Below are 19292 nucleotides of genomic sequence, written 5' to 3'. Positions count from 1 at the left end.
TTAGGCGGTGTCACATCCCAAACGCCCCCTGAAGCTACACCCCTGCCTGGGAGATGCAAAGGGCTCAATAAACCAATCCACCACACAAGATCCCTGCTACAGATCCTTTTCAATCAATGACATAATCTTCTTTACAAACATCAAAACACTGCTTTGCTACTTCCGTAAGTCATGTGGGTATTGTGAAAGAAGGACGATGGAAAGCTCACACAGGTCTAATTCAAAACCGTCATCAAGGATCACCAAAGCAACAAAACAGAACTTCTCCCCCGCTCACTTGGAGAATGCAAAGCTAAAATCCATACATTTCAACACTGCAGTTATACACTTTTCATCAATGCAAACGAATAGAGGAAAGAACAGGTAAAAGTGAAGCGACAGATAGGCGCTATGTAGGTGCCGGGCTCTTCTCATGGGAAGAATATGAGAAGATCATGGAAACTGGGTACTGTAAGCTAGGGTAAAAAGGCTGACCACTAATTTCTGTAGTCCTTGCTTTGATGTGGTAAAGTCAAAATGAGGCTACACTTACTTGAAGAGTTAGCCTAAACGTGAAGTGTAAAACACAAAACAACTAGATGGCCGTGCCTTTAAAAAGTGTAAATGTGCAGTACTGAGAATGCTTTAGTGTTTAACGTGTTTGAGGCAGCTATACATTAAATCATAATTGTTAATATAGACAGATTCGTATGTATAATAATAATATTAATAATGATAATAAATCTTTATTGCTTGATTTGTTAAAATCATTAAAAAAAGACATGGAAATTACCTTACTAAAAATACATCAGCTATGCACAGACACATTTTTCACGATTAAAATATCTACTAAAAACGTGGGCCCGTTTAGCTCTAAGGTTTTAAGGGGGATCATGGAGAATTCCCTTCTTCTCCTAAGTCTTAATTAGTGTAAGAAATACGTTCAGGGCTTTAGAGCAACTAGATTTGCTGCCACAAAGTGTCAATGAACTGACCCAAACATAAAACTATTTTAAAAAAAGACCCATAATTCCCAGTGCTGCCAACATGCTTTAATGCTGCTTTCCTTGTATGGTTTGGCTCAAGAACAAAGGGGCTGAAAGATTAGAGTGCAGTGCTTAAGAGCAAAAAATATAAAAGTGTTGCAAACTACCACATGCATTAAATAAGAGTAGTGCAGGAGGGCTCCCATAAGTCAAGTGACCAGAGTGATAAGGGTGATTTTGATGGAAAGTAGCTGATTCCACACCGCGGATAACAGAGAACCTGTTCCAATTGAGGGCAGCATCCGACAAAAGTACCCTTTAATTCACTCTAGTCCCCCAGAATCTCGTGTTGCACTATGGGCTGAGCCCCTTGAGACATTCCTAACTGGGATTTAGGCAATAGTTTGAACTAGAGCACTTCTCACCCCTATGACAGATAGGCCCCTAGCCTCGGTCCTTTACTTGACTCTCTGGAGGAATTGCACCAGTGCACAGTTCAGCCTTGTGTCCGAAGGGTTGAAACAGGCCAGCACTGCCTCCCTGCAGGATCTTATATTCCTCTCAGTCCACATTCACGGTGAAAGCTCCTGCCAATCCACCCTTAAGGAGGATCAGAGGATATGAATAATGTCTTCCTGGCCCTGGTCACATAACCTGCAGTTGTTTTGCGCCTCATGCCTGATCCAAGTGGGAAAGTGATTTAGGATTGGTAGTATCCCCAGCCTGTGTTATGGTTCTCTAAGGTAACCCGAGGTTTCAGCCATGCGTAGCTGGGTAATGTCATCCAGTCGTGCTTGTGCCTAGTCAGGTCATCAAGCAAGGACAGCAAGTGTGGGGATGATTTGACCAGTTTTTTGAACTTCTGGTGACTAATAGTTTACTTCTAGGTGCTGTTTAGGTCAAGTGTTCCTAGGGCCTGTTGCAGGTAAGACCTTGCAGGAGAGCTGTATCTTATTTCAATATCAGACCATAGATGATGGCTCAAGGAGCCTTTCTTTGCTATCTTAAGCGTATGACAGCACACTGTGTAGGCCGCCTTCCATGCCAGGGGTTGTTTGACTATGCCAAACTCCAGCCTGATCTGGGCAGCCGATGTGTAAGATGATATCTGAAAGACTGTCCTGTAAACCGTGAGTAGCGCTATGTCTAGAACTGCACTGTCCCTACCCCCGAGAGCCTTGCTAATGTTGGCCAAAGACAGAAGGGCTTGAGTGACCTGCAGGATAGGTGTGAGCAATAGTCCTTTTAGTTTGCTGTAAAGAGATCTATGGCCCAAGGCCAGGGTGTTGCCCTGCCTCTTGATTTCTCCAAGCTGTTCGCAGAAGCTGCCATTCTCATTGAAATGAACACTGAGATACTTAAAGATTTTTACCAGTCCTAGTCTATCGTGGATCAGAAACCACGGGGGCTCTTGATTTCTTGGGCCGCAGAATTATGTCTTATTTCTATTGATTGTCAGGCCATTCCCAGCGGAGTAGTTCAAGCTAGCATCCAACAGGCGCTGCAGACTAACCTTGGTTCTGCTAATTAGAATCCGGTCATCTGCATAAAGCATGTTCAAAAGCTGAATGCCTCCTATTTTGGGTGGGTGGAAGTTGACTCTGTTTTATGTCAGGGTGAGATTCTTATAGGAACAGAGGGGGCTAAAACACAGCCCTGTTTAAGGCCTTGTGTTGTTTTGATTGGTATGGAGCCATCCTCAGTTTTGATTCAAACCATGTTTCTATGTGCAGCAGCACAATGGCCCTCAGGAAACCATCTGGGATGTTGTGATTAGCCAGTTTCTGCCGCAGCCTTCCCTGATCGACTGTCGAAAGCAGCCTTCTAATTGATAAAACACAAATAGACAGGGTGGCTGTAAGATATTGCCCAGTAAGGTAACAGGGAAAGCGTCATGATGTTAACTAAGGTCCCTGTTTTCTTTGCAAAGCCTATTTGGTTTGGAGGAATAATGGCATTTGCCTCTGCTCACTGCTGCAGCTCACGTAGTAATACCCTAGCAAAGTATTTGGCGCTGTTGTTGATTAAAGCCCGAGTTGGTAGTTCCCAGGATCCACCTTGGCCCCCACCTTGTAAATTGATGCCAAGATCGAGCCCTGCCATGACAGTGGGATGAAATTGCACTGAAGACCAGTAATAGCTGGTCAGCCCAGAACAGAATGTTGGGTCTTCATTATAGATGTTAGGTGGAATGCCACTTGGACCAGGCGCTCCCTCTCTGCACCTTTGCGATTTGTTGCATTACAAATTTTGAGGTGACGGAGCTGCAAGTTCTCTTCAGATCATTCTCCGTAATAAGCGTTGGCATGAGTATTACATGTTCGGGGTCATCTGTCAAGCTACTGGAGCGGTCGGGTGGTGCTGGATTGTAGTAACTGTGCAGAAAGTTGTACCAAATCGACTCAGCCATATTTGAAGAATCTACCTTTGGAAGGGGTCTTCCAATTCCGTTTATGGTCAGCCAGAAGTTAGTGGTGGTATTTGTCTTAACATCCTCCCACAACTTGGCCCAAAGGTGTTCCAAGTCACCCACTGGCAGCTACTTTTCTCCCTCTTTAGTGTTTTCTCACCTCTCAAAGATTGTACAGTCGTTCGATTCCTAAGCGACCTTTTAAGAGCTCTCCACAATTGATACACCCTCCTTTTGGCCTCTCATATCACAGTTGAGGACTTGTTACTCCACCCTGAGGGACGGGCCATTTTGTATCCTTGGAGGCTTGACTTTACCCTGACTGGCACTGCATATAGATTATAGAACTCTGTTGTGAATATTTTCCAGCCAGACAGACAACCATTCCCTATGGTAAGTGTGGAGGCTATTCCTTGTTTTGCCGCGAGGGCTGGTACTGAGCAACATTCAGTAGTGCAACAAAAGTGTTGGAGGTTAACTGTTTCCAGCTGGGACTCTTGGTCTGCTGCCTCTTCAAATTTGTTCAAGCAAAAGTCGAGGGCCAACTCCTGTGGCCCATGGTAACTTTTCAATTTTTCCCCAAGGCCAAAGCAGAAAACGCTGTTCGGTAAGGTTAGGCTCACAAAGGTGTATTCAATTGGAGAGGCCCCGGAGGGTAATAGATATGATAGACCAGGACAACATTGATGTTAATGGTTGTGATGTTTCTTCTTGTGATGTCATCCAAAATCACCTTTTCTCACTCCGAAGAATTTTAAAAACTTGAACGGTCCAATATGGTGGTGCAGATTTGTCTTAATATAGTAATGGTTAAAAGAAGAGAATCAAGGGAGAAGGGTGAGAAATAAGACATAAATGTATTGTTTTTTAAAAATGGTGTCTCAGCTTAACTTTGCAAACGAGAAATGAGTTATTAACAAGGAGCTTCTGGATAGGATGTCATTTAAGGCATAATGTAAAGGGAATTAATTTAGTTGTCGGTAAATCCAGGCTCACAACTCCAAATACATTCAGCAGCAGCGCATGCAGTTCTCGATGCTCCCCCAGTGCTGGTAAGTTTCCAGGGATCTTCCCCACAGGTGTGGAGATCCTGGTGCTGGTTCTTACTCTGCTCTTGGGCCCGCAAGGGTCATCACAGTGGCTTCCTCCTCCCGACAGTGGTCTTGACCAGAACACATTGTTTGACATGTCCTGGTAGCTGCCCTGGTAGCGATACCATACTCACTCTGTACACTGATTCCAGGCCAGTCAGCACACAGTAATCTTCACAGCAGCCCCACCTGACATACGGGGTCGCCGACTTTGCTCTGCACAGCAGCCATCATCACGGCAGGCTTGCAATGGCTATGGGGTATATGTCTATGGGGACGTCTGAGGAAATTCGATTTTTAATACGATCGTATCGACCCGCCATTTTGTGGCCCGCCGCCATTTTATGTTGCCTTCACTCAGGCAGCACAGCGAACGAAGTCCATTCTGCCTTTTCTGCTTATTCTGCAACATGGTGTTCAAAACAGCCTTCTGCCTCTATCTTTACAAGGCTGGTATTAAGGTCTGACCGAGTACACTAATCCCTGTCTGGTTTTCTAATCCTTGTTTCAACTATCTGTAGGCTCACACTATTCTCCGCCGATCTTATCTTATCGTCTGGCCTTCGCTGTCCTTTGCTAGTATTCTCTCATTTCACAACTGTCCTCCAAACGCACACAAAACTTATCGCACCACATGCAACTTCGTTGTGGATCAGTTAATGAATTAGTTCAAGGGAGGGGTGACAAACACAGCTGGAGGGGAGGCAACCTTAAGTCACTTGATACTTTGTTCTGTCTTGTTTTCCGACATTTCTATTGGCTCTGTTCTATCTTTACATTATTCTTACTGGCTCCTTTCTATGTGTTCTGGGAGTGTATGTAGTTAATAAATGGTTTTTATACGGTATATAAGATTGTGCGCCACAAAGTAAAGTGGCAGTCTCCTGAGAACATACCTTGTGTACTTCTTGGACAACTGTACTAGCTGCAGCTAATAAATCTGATCTTTTACGCCTGACAGAGTGTCCCGTGTCTCTGTTAGTTGAGGCAGGTGAATCCAAGGAGATTTCAGGCGTACCCTGCGCCGCCAGGCCCATAAGGTTCTGGTTCTTCAACTGGCGCCCAACGTGGGGCGGCTTCAGCGGTACCGGTTCTGCCTGAAGGTCGTGAGGAACCCCGCAAGAAAATTCTGGAGGAATCGCGAGCCACGTCAAGCGACCCCTGTATGTCGAAGTGGTCCGAAGGTCTTTTTCAGCGCGGTTACTCCTTCCTGACGGCTACTGACGACTGCTGCCCTGACTGCCGCCCTGCCTTGGCCCTTTCTTTGATGATGTATGGTAAAGCGAGACGATAGACGGGCCTCTGTTGGTGTAAGAAGACATCCTTAGTTAAGTATTTGGTGGGTCGCGCCCACAAATTTTGGTCTTTGTTTTGTCCTTAGGTCCTTAGATTTGGCCATTGCAGTGGCCAAAGCTGAGGGGTAAGTGCATTTGTGCTGTGTAAACTGAAAGTTTTACCCCCTTGATGTTTGTGAACAGCCAGTAAAAATCGTGAGATGTCTGGTCTGACTAAGTTTGGAAAACTTTGTTGCTTTGGTTGTAATAGGGACTCCCAGCTTGAGGACTCCTGTCCGATTCCTTCGGTTGGAACTCCCACATATGAGCTCTATTCTAAACATGGTGTTGGTCCTATTGCCTTTAATAAGACATGGACCCGATATACAAAGAAAGATGGTGTTTTAAAATGGCCAGAAAATGGTAGTTTCGAAACTGATGTGCTAGATAATTTAGAAGCAACGTTATTTAAAAGAAAAGCCCGGCCGGCAATGTTTGACTCTTTTCGCCTTTGGCGTAAGGAAGCCAAACAGAGAGAAATTAAACAAGCGAAACGAGATAGGAAAACACAGGGAATGACGATTATACAGGCTGCTCAGCAATTCAAAGATGATGAAATAGATAATGCAATGGAAATTTCAGACAGACAGCATCGAATGGCAATAGATAAATGCTATCCGACGTTGCCTATCTCTTCCATTGATAAGAGAAAAGATTTTGAGGAAGATTCCTTAATGTCCCACTTATTGAAATTGCCTCCGCCCTATGTACAAGGTGCTAATGCACCCCCGATGTTACAGCCTGTTCAGCCGCCAGTTGTGCTTCCGCCTGCTCCAGCTTTTCCACATTTGCCTCCTCAAGTATTGTCTATGCCAGCTTTGCCTTTAACTCCTTTGCCTTCTGCTCCTTTGGCAATTCCTAATGCTCCTTTAGTTAATTCACCTAATACCTTGTCCCCTATCCTTATGTCAAATTCTCCATCTATGCGTAAGCGATTTGCAGATACTGTCTCTGGTCTCTTATCACCTTTCTTTGAAGCTTTAAATGTGTCTCCAGCTTTTTCTCGAAGACAGTCTCGTAGTCAATTCCCAGACTCCGAAGAGCGAGAAAAATTGGACTCACTTGCTTGTAGATGGATCAAGAAGGGTCCCCAATATAGTACGTCTGATATTATGTCCACCTTTCTGCAATAGAATGCACCTACGCAGAGATATGTTTTTAAAGTTATGTGCGATACTCTCGCTAAAGAATGGGAGGATATGAATTTGGGTTCGGTCCCACAGGATCTGTTAGATGTTCAGGCTGACTTTGACAAAGGACTTATTGTGGGTCCTAAGGTTGAAAACGCTGTCAGAACACTTATTTCTTTCAGATCCCTATTGTTCTCACAGACTTTTCCTGATTCTGATCCTTCAGTTAGGACAGCACTGAAAAACTATCCCATGAGAGAGGTTTCTCCAATATGGAAGGAAGAAGTTGCAGCAGCAGGTGCTAATCCAGCTATTCCTGCGCATTTTCAGCGCATATGGATACATGTCCCCTGGAAAAGGTCTGAAGTTTTAGCACTTAAACAGTCACTACCAGATTCACGCAAAAATCCTGCTGGTTACTATAAAGAGTTGTCGCAAACAGTTGATGCATGTACTATGAATCTAGCAGATATTGACATGTTGATGGGAAATGTAGTTCCACAGACAATATGGGCTAAAATTCGTAGAGAGGATCACGCTCAAGAATTAGGCGGCGATTGGAACGCTATTATTGCCGCAGATAGAGGTCAAGTAGGTGGTGCAAAGCCCGATGCTTTGATCTCAGAACTCCCTGGTAGGATTATTACATTAATGAAAACAATGATGCCTGCTTTGAGAGTTAATTGGGATAAGCTAGCAGCATGTAAACAAAAGAAAGATGAAAGTGTTTCCGATTTCTTTACCCGATTCGAGGAGACATTCATTGATCACAGTGGTCAAGATATGGCCACAGAAGGGGGACAGCGATTATTTGTGGATAAGTTCGTATATAACTTGCTTCCTGAACTATCACACAAGCTAAAAGACTCCGAGAGTTCATGGGCAGTTTCTTCTTCCGCCCAGATATTGGCTACTGCACAATATTATGAAAATAGAGACAAAGAAGAAAGGGAAAAACAAGAGAAAAAGACGAAAGAATTAAAAACTAAAGTTCTCTTGCAACAGGCTTATCCTCCTCGTTATGTTCAGCCTCAGTTTCAACAGCCTCCGCAGTTTCAGAGGTTGTATCAAAAGCCTGAACCATTCATTCCAAGACCTTTGCTAGGTCCCAATCAATGTGCTTATTGTAGGGAGGAAGGTCATTTTAAGAACAGTTGTCTGGCATTGTTGCAGCGTAATGGAGCAACATCTGCTTCACGAGGTCGTGGTGGTCTTCAGTCAGCAAATAGAGGTAGAGGTCGAGGTGTGTTAACCCAAGAGCAGCGTTCTTATGTTCCTCCAAATTCCGGAAATTACTTTGACCAGCAAAATGTTAGGTCTACACAGTATTACAGTGAGGATCAGTATATTGAAGGAGGGAATGAAAGTCTTCATTTTGAATAGGACAGCCATGGACAAAGTAAGGGGGTTACGTCAATTCCAGTGGATCAGAATGGACCTTATGTTAATGTCACTACAATGGGTGTTTCAGAGCCATTTCTTTTAGATACTGGTGCCATGAGAAGCTCTATCATTCATTCTAAACTCCCTGGCGCACCTTTGTCTGGCTTAACGAATGTATCTGTAGGATTTTCTGGCGCCCCTGTTCGCAATCCAGTTTCTTGCCCTTTGCCTGTTTCAATAGGCCCTTATGATTTAGAAGCTCCGCTTCTTCTGACGAATGGTTGTGGTGAAAATCTGTTGGGTTTAGATCTATTAAAAAGAATGCATGCTACGATATATTGTTCACCTTCTGGTGTATACCTCACTCTAGGACAGAAAATGACTAGTCCAATGTACTTATCAAAAGATCAATTCCCACCTGAATTGCTTTCTCTTCCCGAAACGCTTTGGGCTACGGGTCCGAATGACGTTGGTTGTCTTGAGATCCCACCTTATGTTGTTACTCTTAAGCCCAATGCTGAAATGCCACGTATTCCGCAATACAGAATCTCTACTGAAGGTGAGAAAGCACTTCTGGAAATTGTCCATGATTTGATTCAGAAGGGTGTGGTTGAGGAAACGAGAGGAAATACATGTAACAGTCCTGTTCTTCCGGTTCTTAAACGCACTGATCCTTCTCAGCCTCCTGTTTATCGTTTTGTAATTGATCTTCGGGAGGTAAACAAGATTGTCGTACCGCAGTTTCCTGTAGTCCCAGATATCACTGCTCTGTTGACGATGATACCTTCTACAGCGACTTGGTTTTCAGTTATTGATTTAAAGAATGCTTTCTTTAGTATTCCCATCGCCGAAGAGAGTAGAGATATTTTTGGTTTTTCCCTCGGAGGCCGAAGCTTCCGGTTTAAACGCGCACCTCAAGGTTATTGTGAAAGTCCCTCTATTTACAGTCAAGCTCTAAAATGTCATCTTGATGCCTTTTCCTTACCGTCCGGTGCCGCTCTCATTCAGTACATGGATGACTTATTAGTTGCCGCTGATTCAGAGGAGATTTGCAAAAACGTGACCGTTGCACTGTTGCGTCATTTGTTTGATCTGAATCACAAGGTTTCTCCTTCTAAATTACAATATGTCTGTCGCGAGGTGACTTATTTGGGTCATCTCTTGTCAAAGGAGGGACGACAATTGACCCCCGAACGAATTCAGGCAATTGCACAAATGTCAGTGCCATCCACACAAAGAGAGGTACGTGCCTTTTTGGGCATTACTTCTTATTGTAGACAGTGGATTCCGAGTTTCTCTTTATTGGCTAAACCGCTGTTGGCGCTAACTTTAAAAGATACGCCTCAGCCTCTTCCGTGGACTGACGAATGTCAGAAGAGTTTTACTGATTTGCGTATTGCTTTGTGTTCTACTCCTGTATTGGGTACTCCTGATTACAGTAAGCCCTTTACGCTCTATGTCCACGAAAGAGAGGGTTGTGCATTGTCAGTCTTAACGCAGCGTTTTGGAGATCAACAGCGACCATGCGCATATTTCTCAGCTACGTTAGATCCAGTAGCTAAAGCATTGCCTAGTTGTCTTAAGGCGACAGCGGCAGCAGCAATTTCTATTCGACAGTCTGCTGGAGTAGTGCTAGATAATACTCTCATTGTTATGGTGCCACATGCAGTGGATACTTTACTAAATAGGACAAAAACGCAGCATCTTACGAGTGCTCGGTTGTCCGGATATGAGCTGACGCTTTTGGCTAGTCACATACACATCAAACGATGTAATACCCTGAATCCAGCTACTTTGTTGCCTCTTCCAGAAGAGAGAGATGTCTCTGAACAGCATGATTGTTTTCTCCGTACTGAAGAAGAGACTAAGGGTAGAATTGACCTAAAAGACACGCCATTAGTGAATCCAGATGGAACACTATGGGTAGATGGTTCTTGTTTCAAGCTCCCGAATGGAGATACAGTTTCAGCCTACGCTATTACTACTTTGCATACGATTGTGGAGACAGCACGCATTAGACATAATTCAGCTCAGGCAGCTGAATTGATAGCCTTAACTAGAGCGTGTGTGTTATCCAAAGGAAAAAGAGTAAACGTGTACACTGATAGCCAATACGCTTTTGGTGTAACGTTTAACTTTGGGCGTTTATGGAAGGAAAGAGGATTCTTTACTTCCCATGGTACTAAGATACAACATGGTCAATTAGTGACTGAACTTCTTGAGTCACTTACAATGCCTACTCAGATAGCGATCGTGAAGTGTAGTGCACACAAAAAGATTGTGGACGATGTTGGTCGAGGAAATGCATTTGCAGATGAGGTAGCGAAAAAGACAGCAAGAGACAACACAAGTCGAATGTATGTTGCAGGTCCCGCAAACTGCGTAAGAAAAAAGGGAATGTGTGAAGATACAGTAGAGAGTGTGAAATCAATTCAAGGAGAGGCTACGGAGAATGAGTTGAGAAAGTGGAAGGAAAGTACAGGAATGTTAGATGAGATGGGATGTTGGGTTGAATTATCAGAACATCAACGTTGGCTGTTACCAGATGCTTATGTACTACCTGTAGTTACTATGGCACATGGTCCAGCTCACCTAAGTGCAAAAGGAATATGTAAACTTCTGGCTCCAGTGTGGCAAAATGAGGGGATCCCAAAGTGTGCAAATAATGTAGTAAAACATTGTATTGTTTGCTTGATGTACAATCCGGGAAAGGGAACCCCAACTCCAGCAGGTCATTTTGCTCCTCCAACATATCCATTTGAGGTGTTGCAGATCGATTATATTCACATGGAACGATGCAACAACCTCAAATATGTTCTGGTGGTAGTATGTGCTTTTTCTAGATGGGTAGAAGCCTACCCTCTGAAGGACAATACTGCTTTATCAACTGCCAAAATACTTTTGAAAGAATTCTTCCCTAGGTTTGGTTTGCCGCGCATTGTCTGGAGTGACAATGGGAGCGAATTTGTGGGTCAAGTCATGCAAAAAGTTTGTGCAGGTCTTGGCATAAAACAGAAGTTCCACGCGGCGAATCACCCACAGTCGGCTGGTTTAGTAGAATGCTACAATGGAACCTTGAAGCTTAAAATTGCTAAGGTGCAAGCTAGCACAGGACTTAATTGGCCTGATGCTTTACCATTGGCTCTTCTGTCCACCAGAACAGCAGTACACTCTCGTTTGGGGCTTAGCCCTTACAAAGTGATATTTGGTCGCCCAGCTAATGTATGGGGAGTTCCTCGCCCTAAGAAATACTCAGACTTGCCATACCCGATGTTGATTGACTACTTGCATGACCTTACAACTAAATTGCGTGTTCTTCATCAACAGGTTCAGAGTGCTCTACCAGAGGCTTCCACAGACCCAGGTCATTCCATCCGACCAGGTGACTGGGTCTGCACGAAAAATTTCCAACGACAGAGAAATTTGGAGCCCAGATGGAGAGAGCCACGTCTGGTTCTTTTGACCACAAGAACAGCAGTTAAAGTCGAAGGAAAGAAAAACTGGGTGCATGCCGTGCACTGCAAGAAAGTGCCTTTGCCCTTGCCTTTCGATCAGTGGGTCCGTAGAGGCATCAGTGACTCTGAAAGTGAGAAAGTTCCGCAATTTGTACCATTCAGTGATGCACGTCTAATTGGAACACTTTCTGAGAAAGAGGACGACGACATCCTTCAAGAAGCAATACCATCGCATCGTCGCTTGAACACGACAAATCCAGGAACATTGTTTCAAAACCAGACTGCCTCTGGACAGGAACGCTATAATTTGAGACCGAGACCAAGACCAAAGAACTTGTAAATTTCTCTCCTATGTAGTACTCTATCCCGGTTGCAGGGTCACGTTAGGAGTCTTAGTTACGACCTGAGTAAGTGGCAATAGGCCTGCAGGACCTCACAGTGTCATAGGACGGTAGATAATCGTGACTACAGTGATTGAGGAAGATTGCCGTGAGCATCCACTTAGAAAGATGGAGGCTACATTAGATAAAAGAGAAAGTAAAAATATAAAGAATAATTGTAAAGAAATATATAGTCGTTGTAGTATTGCTCTATGCGTCATTATATTGTCGTGTATTCTTTTGGCATCTGTAAACTGGATCATTATTACTCTGCAGCAAAAAGTTGTCTCTTCTCCTACCTCTACATCTTCTTCTACTATCTCTCCGCACCTATTTCACACTCTTCCCCAGCATGAACTCATCAGAAGAACTGAATACTTTAACAATTCCTTCGTCCAGTTGTTACATCAACATCAGTTAGTGATCAATACAACTGACTGTTGGGTGTGTGGACTCATACCACATACGGTAGAAAAAGGAATGCCATATTTAGTTCTTCCATTCTCCTATGAAGGTTCCGCTTGGGCTTATTTTGTCATTTTCAATAATGCATATCAAAGTAAAATTAAACAACCTGTCAGTTCACATAGTGTTGGTTCAGATTTCAGTCATAGTTTATTGATAAAGGGAATGGTAGCTATGGCTAAAATCATGGAAAAAAGTGAAGCTTCCATAGATGAAAGAAAAGCATATACCAATTGGAACATAACTAATTACATTTCCAGCCTCAATGATAAGGTTGAGCAAGGAAAATCTCCTCCGATACGGGTCATACCCCAACAAGGAAATTTCTGTCTGCAAATAAATGGTAGAACTCCAAACACCGGACAAAGAGAAAGTTTATGTTCCCATACATATGTTTATTCAGCCCTGAATCCACTGCCGTTAGTACCATCTCAAGGTACATACTTCGTTTGCCACGATAGGGCTTATACATGGTTGCCAGCTGATTTCTCTGGTACTTGTTATATAGCCCTTCTTCTTCCCCCTACATACACCGCTCCTGCGAACCATCATAAAAATAGATATGGCAGAGGGATTGTGGATTCGAAAGACACAGCAGGACAAGAGGGAGGAGATTTCCTCAAAGGATTTCTTCCCTTCTGGGGTCCAATGGCCAACAGCAGAAATATAAGGCAATTGGTTTGTGTCGTAGAAACCACCATAGACATCACTGTAGGAGCTTTAAGTAACATTACAGCTGAACTACAGGCTGATCGTCTTATGACCTTGCAGAACCGTGTTGCCTTAGACTTTGTTCTTGCGGACCGTGGTGGAGTATGCAAATTGATCGGATCAAGTTGCTGTATTTTCATACCTAATGACGCTCCGACAGTATACCAAGCTATCTCTAAGTTACACATAATCTCCGAGTCGATTCATCAGGACGAAGGAGATTGGTCCTTTTCAGAGTGGTTTTGGGAATTACTGTCCAAATGGGGTTGGAAGGTATTGACATTATTTGGAGTAATTTTAGCTTTTATATTCTCTTGTTGTCTTTGTATGCACTGCGGTCCTGCCATCTGCAACCTATGTGCTACTGCATGTATTCCCAAACCCAAGTCACAAAGAGCAGAGAATATCAAAATGATGGTACAGCAACAGCTTGATGACCTCATGGCCATAGACATCGACTCAGATTAACATGAGTTTGTGTATCTTGCCTGAGTTCTGGCAAAAGGAGGGTCTGAGTAAATTTGATTTTTAATACGATCGTATCGACCCGCCATTTTGTGGCCCGCCGCCATTTTATGTTGCCTTCACTCAGGCAGCACAGCGAACGAAGTCCATTCTGCCTTTTCTGCTTATTCTGCAACATGGTGTTCAAAACAGCCTTCTGCCTCTATCTTTACAAGGCTGGTATTAAGGTCTGACCGAGTACACTAATCCCTGTCTGGTTTTCTAATCCTTGTTTCAACTATCTGTAGGCTCACACTATTCTCCGCCGATCTTATCTTATCGTCTGGCCTTCGCTGTCCTTTGCTAGTATTCTCTCATTTAACAACTGCCCTCCAAACGCACACAAAACTTATCGCACCACATGCAACTTCGTTGTGGATCAGTTAATGAATTAGTTCAAGGGAGGGGTGACAAACACAGCTGGAGGGGAGGCAACCTTAAGTCACTTGATACTTTGTTCTGTCTTGTTTTCCGACATTTCTATTGGCTCTGTTCTATCTTTACATTATTCTTACTGGCTCCTTTCTATGTGTTCTGGGAGTGTATGTAGTTAATAAATGGTTTTTATACGGTATATAAGATTGTGCGCCACAAAGTAAAGTGGCAGTCTCCTGAGAACATACCTTGTGTACTTCTTGGACAACTGTACTAGCTGCAGCTAATAAATCTGATCTTTTACGCCTGACAGAGTGTCCCGTGTCTCTGTTAGTTGAGGCAGGTGAATCCAAGGAGATTTCAGGCGTACCCTGCGCCGCCAGGCCCATAAGGTTCTGGTTCTTCACGTCCAACCTGCACATGGGCGATGCCCTGATCGGTGCAGCAGCTGTCTCCTCACACTTTGCCACAAGGATCCAATCACCAGGATCCTCCACTAGACCTCAACCTTCTCTTCCACAAAGGGTAGTCTGGGTTTGGCAAGAAGGCAGGAACTGGGGCTCCAGGCAGCGGGGAGAAGAAGTCCCCAGGTGATGTCCCTTCACCTAGCTGGGAGTCTGGCAGGTCTTGGCCCTCAGCCTTTTTGACAGGCACAAGTCTTTCAGAGATTCTCCTCCTCCTCCCGACTGGCTGCTTGAGAGTTGACAATTTTAGGGTTCTCGAGCTCCACTCCTTATAGTCCAATTACAGTCACCAAATGTGATTTTGAGTCTGAGTCTTTGAAGTGTATGTTGGGGGGTTTGCTTCCTTTTAAAATACCCTCTCCTTTGCCCTGCCTCCTGAGAGCAGTCTGTCACAGCAGAAGCAACTTTACAAACTTTCTTTTGGTGCTCAAACAAAAAGAATACACTTCTAAACCCCCAGGAGCTCCAGGGAAGGCACTCAGAGACTTTCAGAGTGTCAGACAGAGAACAACAGCAAAGAATATTCCAGATTCAGTTGCGTCTGGTCAGCAGATTACAGGGGAAAGGCCTCTTGGATGTTGCTGTGGCCCTTAAGCCACACAGGAGGCCAATCACTGACTACCGAAGTCCATTTCTTTGGTACAAGAGGGGGCAGGTCCAGACCTTCAGGGCTCCTCTCAGGTCACAGACAGCAGGTCTTGTTCCAATCTTCCAAAGGTCCAGAAAGTGGTCTGAAGATGGTGCCACCTTTATGTTTGACACTAGCTAGTGAGTGGGGGTGACACGGTATGACAGTATATTCCATGCTGGTCAGAGTGACTGCTCCCTCTTTGACTATCCAATGTCACTGTCTACAACCAAGTCAGTAACAACAGGTCCTGTGACAACATTAAAAACAAACAATATACTAACTCAGGAAGAGTGTGCTGGCTAACCAGCAGCCCTGAAATGTCAAACCAGTAGCTCACTGACAAAAAGGCAAAGTAAATGTTACGCAAGGACAGAAACACAATAAATAATATTTTACCTCCGGGCAAAACTATCTCAGATACGAGTTATCGGCCCTCAAACTTCTACACAAGACGTGACAGGGGTGAACTTCCACCAGACAGATGAGGCTTCTGTCCAATTAACAAATTTTTTTTTTCATTCTTTGAGGCCAATATACAGAAAAAAAACACAGTCAAACAATCAATGCTCCACATAGAATAACCTCAATGAAGCAGACCTAAGAACCTTGACAACACGGAAGAATCAGTGATAACCGCCAACTTGGTAGATACATTGCTGCACCGCTCTCCTTATAATCCCACGAAGGTCGAAATGAATGATGAGTTAACTGCCAGGGGCTGCCCAGTTAGAAATGCTTTAGCCTCAACCACAGTGCAGGATGCAGATTCTAACTTCCAAAGGGAAAAGCTACCCTGTGAAAAATCAGGAACAAGTAGCTCCCCACATGGATGATACTCCTAAAGATCATTCTTTACAGTCTAAGTCACTTGGTGTACGAAGGTGGCCCTTTTGGGATGGTTACCCCCCCCCACCCATGACTGTCTGCCTGATATTGATGCTATCTTGGCAGTGTGCTGCGATCCTGCTAACCAGGCCCTAGTACTAGTGTTCTTTCCCTAAACCGTACCACTGTACCCACAAAAGGCACACCCCAGACACACAGTTAAGCCCCTTGTAAAAGGTACCAGTGGTACCAAGGGCCCTGTGATCAAGAAAGGCCCCTAAAGGTTGCAGCATGTATTGCGCAACTGTAGGAAGTTGGCTCTGTATGTGCTATTTCAAAGTAAGGAATAGCATGCACAGAGTCCAAGGGTTCCCCTTAGAGGTAAAATAGTGGTAAAAATAGATAATACTAATGCTCTATTTTGTGGTAGTGTGGTCGAGCAGTAGGCTTATCCAAGGAGTAGTGTTAAGCATTTGTTGTACATACACATAGACAATAAATGAGGTACACACACTCAGAGACAAATCCAGCCAATAGGTTTTGTTATAGAAAAATATATTTTCTTAGTTTATTTTAAGAACCACAGGTTCAAATTTCACATGTAATATCTTGTTTGAAAGGTATTGCAGGTAAGTACATTAGGAGCTTTGAATCATTTCAATTGCATGTATACTTTTCAAGTTATTGACAAATAGCTATTTCAAAAGTGGACACAGTGCAATTTTCACAGTTCCTGGGGGAGGTAAGTTTTTGTTAGTTTTACCAGGTAAGACACTTACAGGGTTCAGTTCTTGGTCCAAGGTAGCCCACCGTTGGGGGTTCAGAGCAACCCCAAAGTCACCACACCAGCAGCTCAGGGCCGGTCAGGTGCAGAGTTCAAAGTGGTGCCCAAAACGCATAGGCTAGAATTGAGAGAAGGGGGTGCCCCGGTTCCGGTCTGCTTGCAGGTAAGTACCCGCGTCTTCGGAGGGCAGACCAGGGGGGTTTTGTAGGGCACCGGGGGGGACACAAGCCCACACAGAAATTTCACCCTCAGCAGCGCGGGGGCGGCCGGGTGCAGTGTAGAAACAAGCATCGGGTTTTCAATGTTAGTCTATGAGAGATCAAGGGATCTCTTTAGCGCTGCAGGCAGGCAAGGGGGGGCTTCCTCAGGGAAACCTCCACTTGGGCAAGGGAGAGGGACTCCTGGGGGTCACTTCTCCAGTGAAAGTCCGGTCCTTCAGGTCCTGGGGGCTGCGGGTGCAGGGTCTTTTCCAGGCGTCGGGACTTAGGTTTCAGAGAGTCGCGGTCAGGGGAAGCCTCGGGATTCCCTCTGCAGGCGGCGCTGTGGGGGCTCAGGGGGGACAGGTTTTGGTACTCACAGTCGTAGAGTAGTCCGGGGGTCCTCCCTGAGGTGTTGGTTCTCCACCAGCCGAGTCGGGGTCGCCGGGTGCAGTGTTGCAAGTTTCACGCTTCTTGCGGGGAGTTGCAGGGTTCTTTAAAGCTGCTTCTTGAAACAAAGTTGCAGTCTTTTTGGAGCAGGTCCGCTGTCCTCGGGAGTTTCTTGTCGTCGTCGAAGCAGGGCAGTCCTCAGAGGATTCAGAGGTCGCTGGTCCCTTTGGAAGGCGTCGCTGGAGCAGAGTTCTTTGGAAGGCAGGAGACAGGCCGGTGAGTTTCTGGAGCCAAGGCAGTTGTTGTCTTCTGGTCTTCCTCTGCAGGGGTTTTCAGCTGGGCAGTCCTTCTTCTTGTTGTTGCAGGAATCTAATTTTCTAGGGTTCAGGGTAGCCCTTAAATACTAAATTTAAGGGCGTGTTTAGGTCTGGGGGGTTAGTAGCCAATGGCTACTAGCCCTGAGGGTGGGTACACCCTCTTTGTGCCTCCTCCCAAGGGGAGGGGGTCACAATCCTAACCCTATTGGGGGAATCCTCCATCTGCAAGATGGAGGATTTCTAAAAGTTAGAGTCACCTCAGCTCAGGACACCTTAGGGGCTGTCCTGACTGGCCAGTGACTCCTCCTTGTTGCTTTCTTTGTTCCCTCCAGCCTTGCCGCCAAAAGTGGGGGCCGTGGCCGGAGGGGGCGGGCAACTCCACTAAGCTGGAGTGCTGGGCTGTGACAAAGGGGTGAGCCTTTGAGGCTCACCGCCAGGTGTTACAGCTCCTGCCTGGGGGAGGTGTTAGCATCTCCACCCAGTGCAGGCTTTGTTACTGGCCTCAGAGTGACAAAGGCACTCTCCCCATGGGGCCAGCAACATGTCTCTAGTGTGGCAGGCTGCTGGAACTAGTCAGCCTACACAGACAGTCGGTTAAGTTTCAGGGGGCACCTCTAAGGTGCCCTCTGTGGTGTATTTTACAATAAAATGTACACTGGCATCAGTGTGCATTTATTGTGCTGAGAAGTTTGATACCAAACTTCCCAGTTTTCAGTGTAGCCATTATGGTGCTGTGGAGTTCGTGTTTGACAAACTCCCAGACCATATACTCTTATGGCTACCCTGCACTTACAATGTCTAAGGTTTTGTTTAGACACTGTAGGGGTACCATGCTCATGCACTGGTACCCTCACCTATGGTATAGTGCACCCTGCCTTAGGGCTGTAAGGCCTGCTAGAGGGGTGTCTTACCTATACTGCATAGGCAGTGAGAGGCTGGCATGGCACCCTGAGGGGAGTGCCATGTCGACTTACTCGTTTTGTCCTCACTAGCACACACAAGCTGGCAAGCAGTGTGTCTGTGCTGAGTGAGAGGTCTCCAGGGTGGCATAAGACATGCTGCAGCCCTTAGAGACCTTCCTTGGCATCAGGGCCCTTGGTACTAGAAGTACCAGTTACAAGGGACTTATCTGGATGCCAGGGTCTGCCAATTGTGGATACAAAGTACAGGTTAGGGAAAGAACACTGGTGCTGGGGCCTGGTTAGCAGGCCTCAGCACACTTTCAATTGTAAACATAGCATCAGCAAAGGCAAAAAGTCAGGGGGCAACCATGCCAAGGAGGCATTTCCTTACACAACCCCCCCAAACGAAAGAGGATGAGACTAACCTTTCCCAAGAGAGTCTTCATTTTCTAAGTGGAAGAACCTGGAAAGGCCATCTGCATTGGCATGGGCAGTCCCAGGTCTGTGTTCCACTATAAAGTCCATTCCCTGTAGGGAGATGGACCACCTCAACAGTTTAGGATTTTCACCTTTCATTTG

The sequence above is a fragment of the Pleurodeles waltl genome, chromosome 7, assembly GCF_031143425.1.
Source record: "Pleurodeles waltl isolate 20211129_DDA chromosome 7, aPleWal1.hap1.20221129, whole genome shotgun sequence".
Lineage (NCBI taxonomy): Eukaryota > Metazoa > Chordata > Amphibia > Caudata > Salamandridae > Pleurodeles > Pleurodeles waltl.
Note: the sequence above shows the minus strand (reverse complement) of the source record.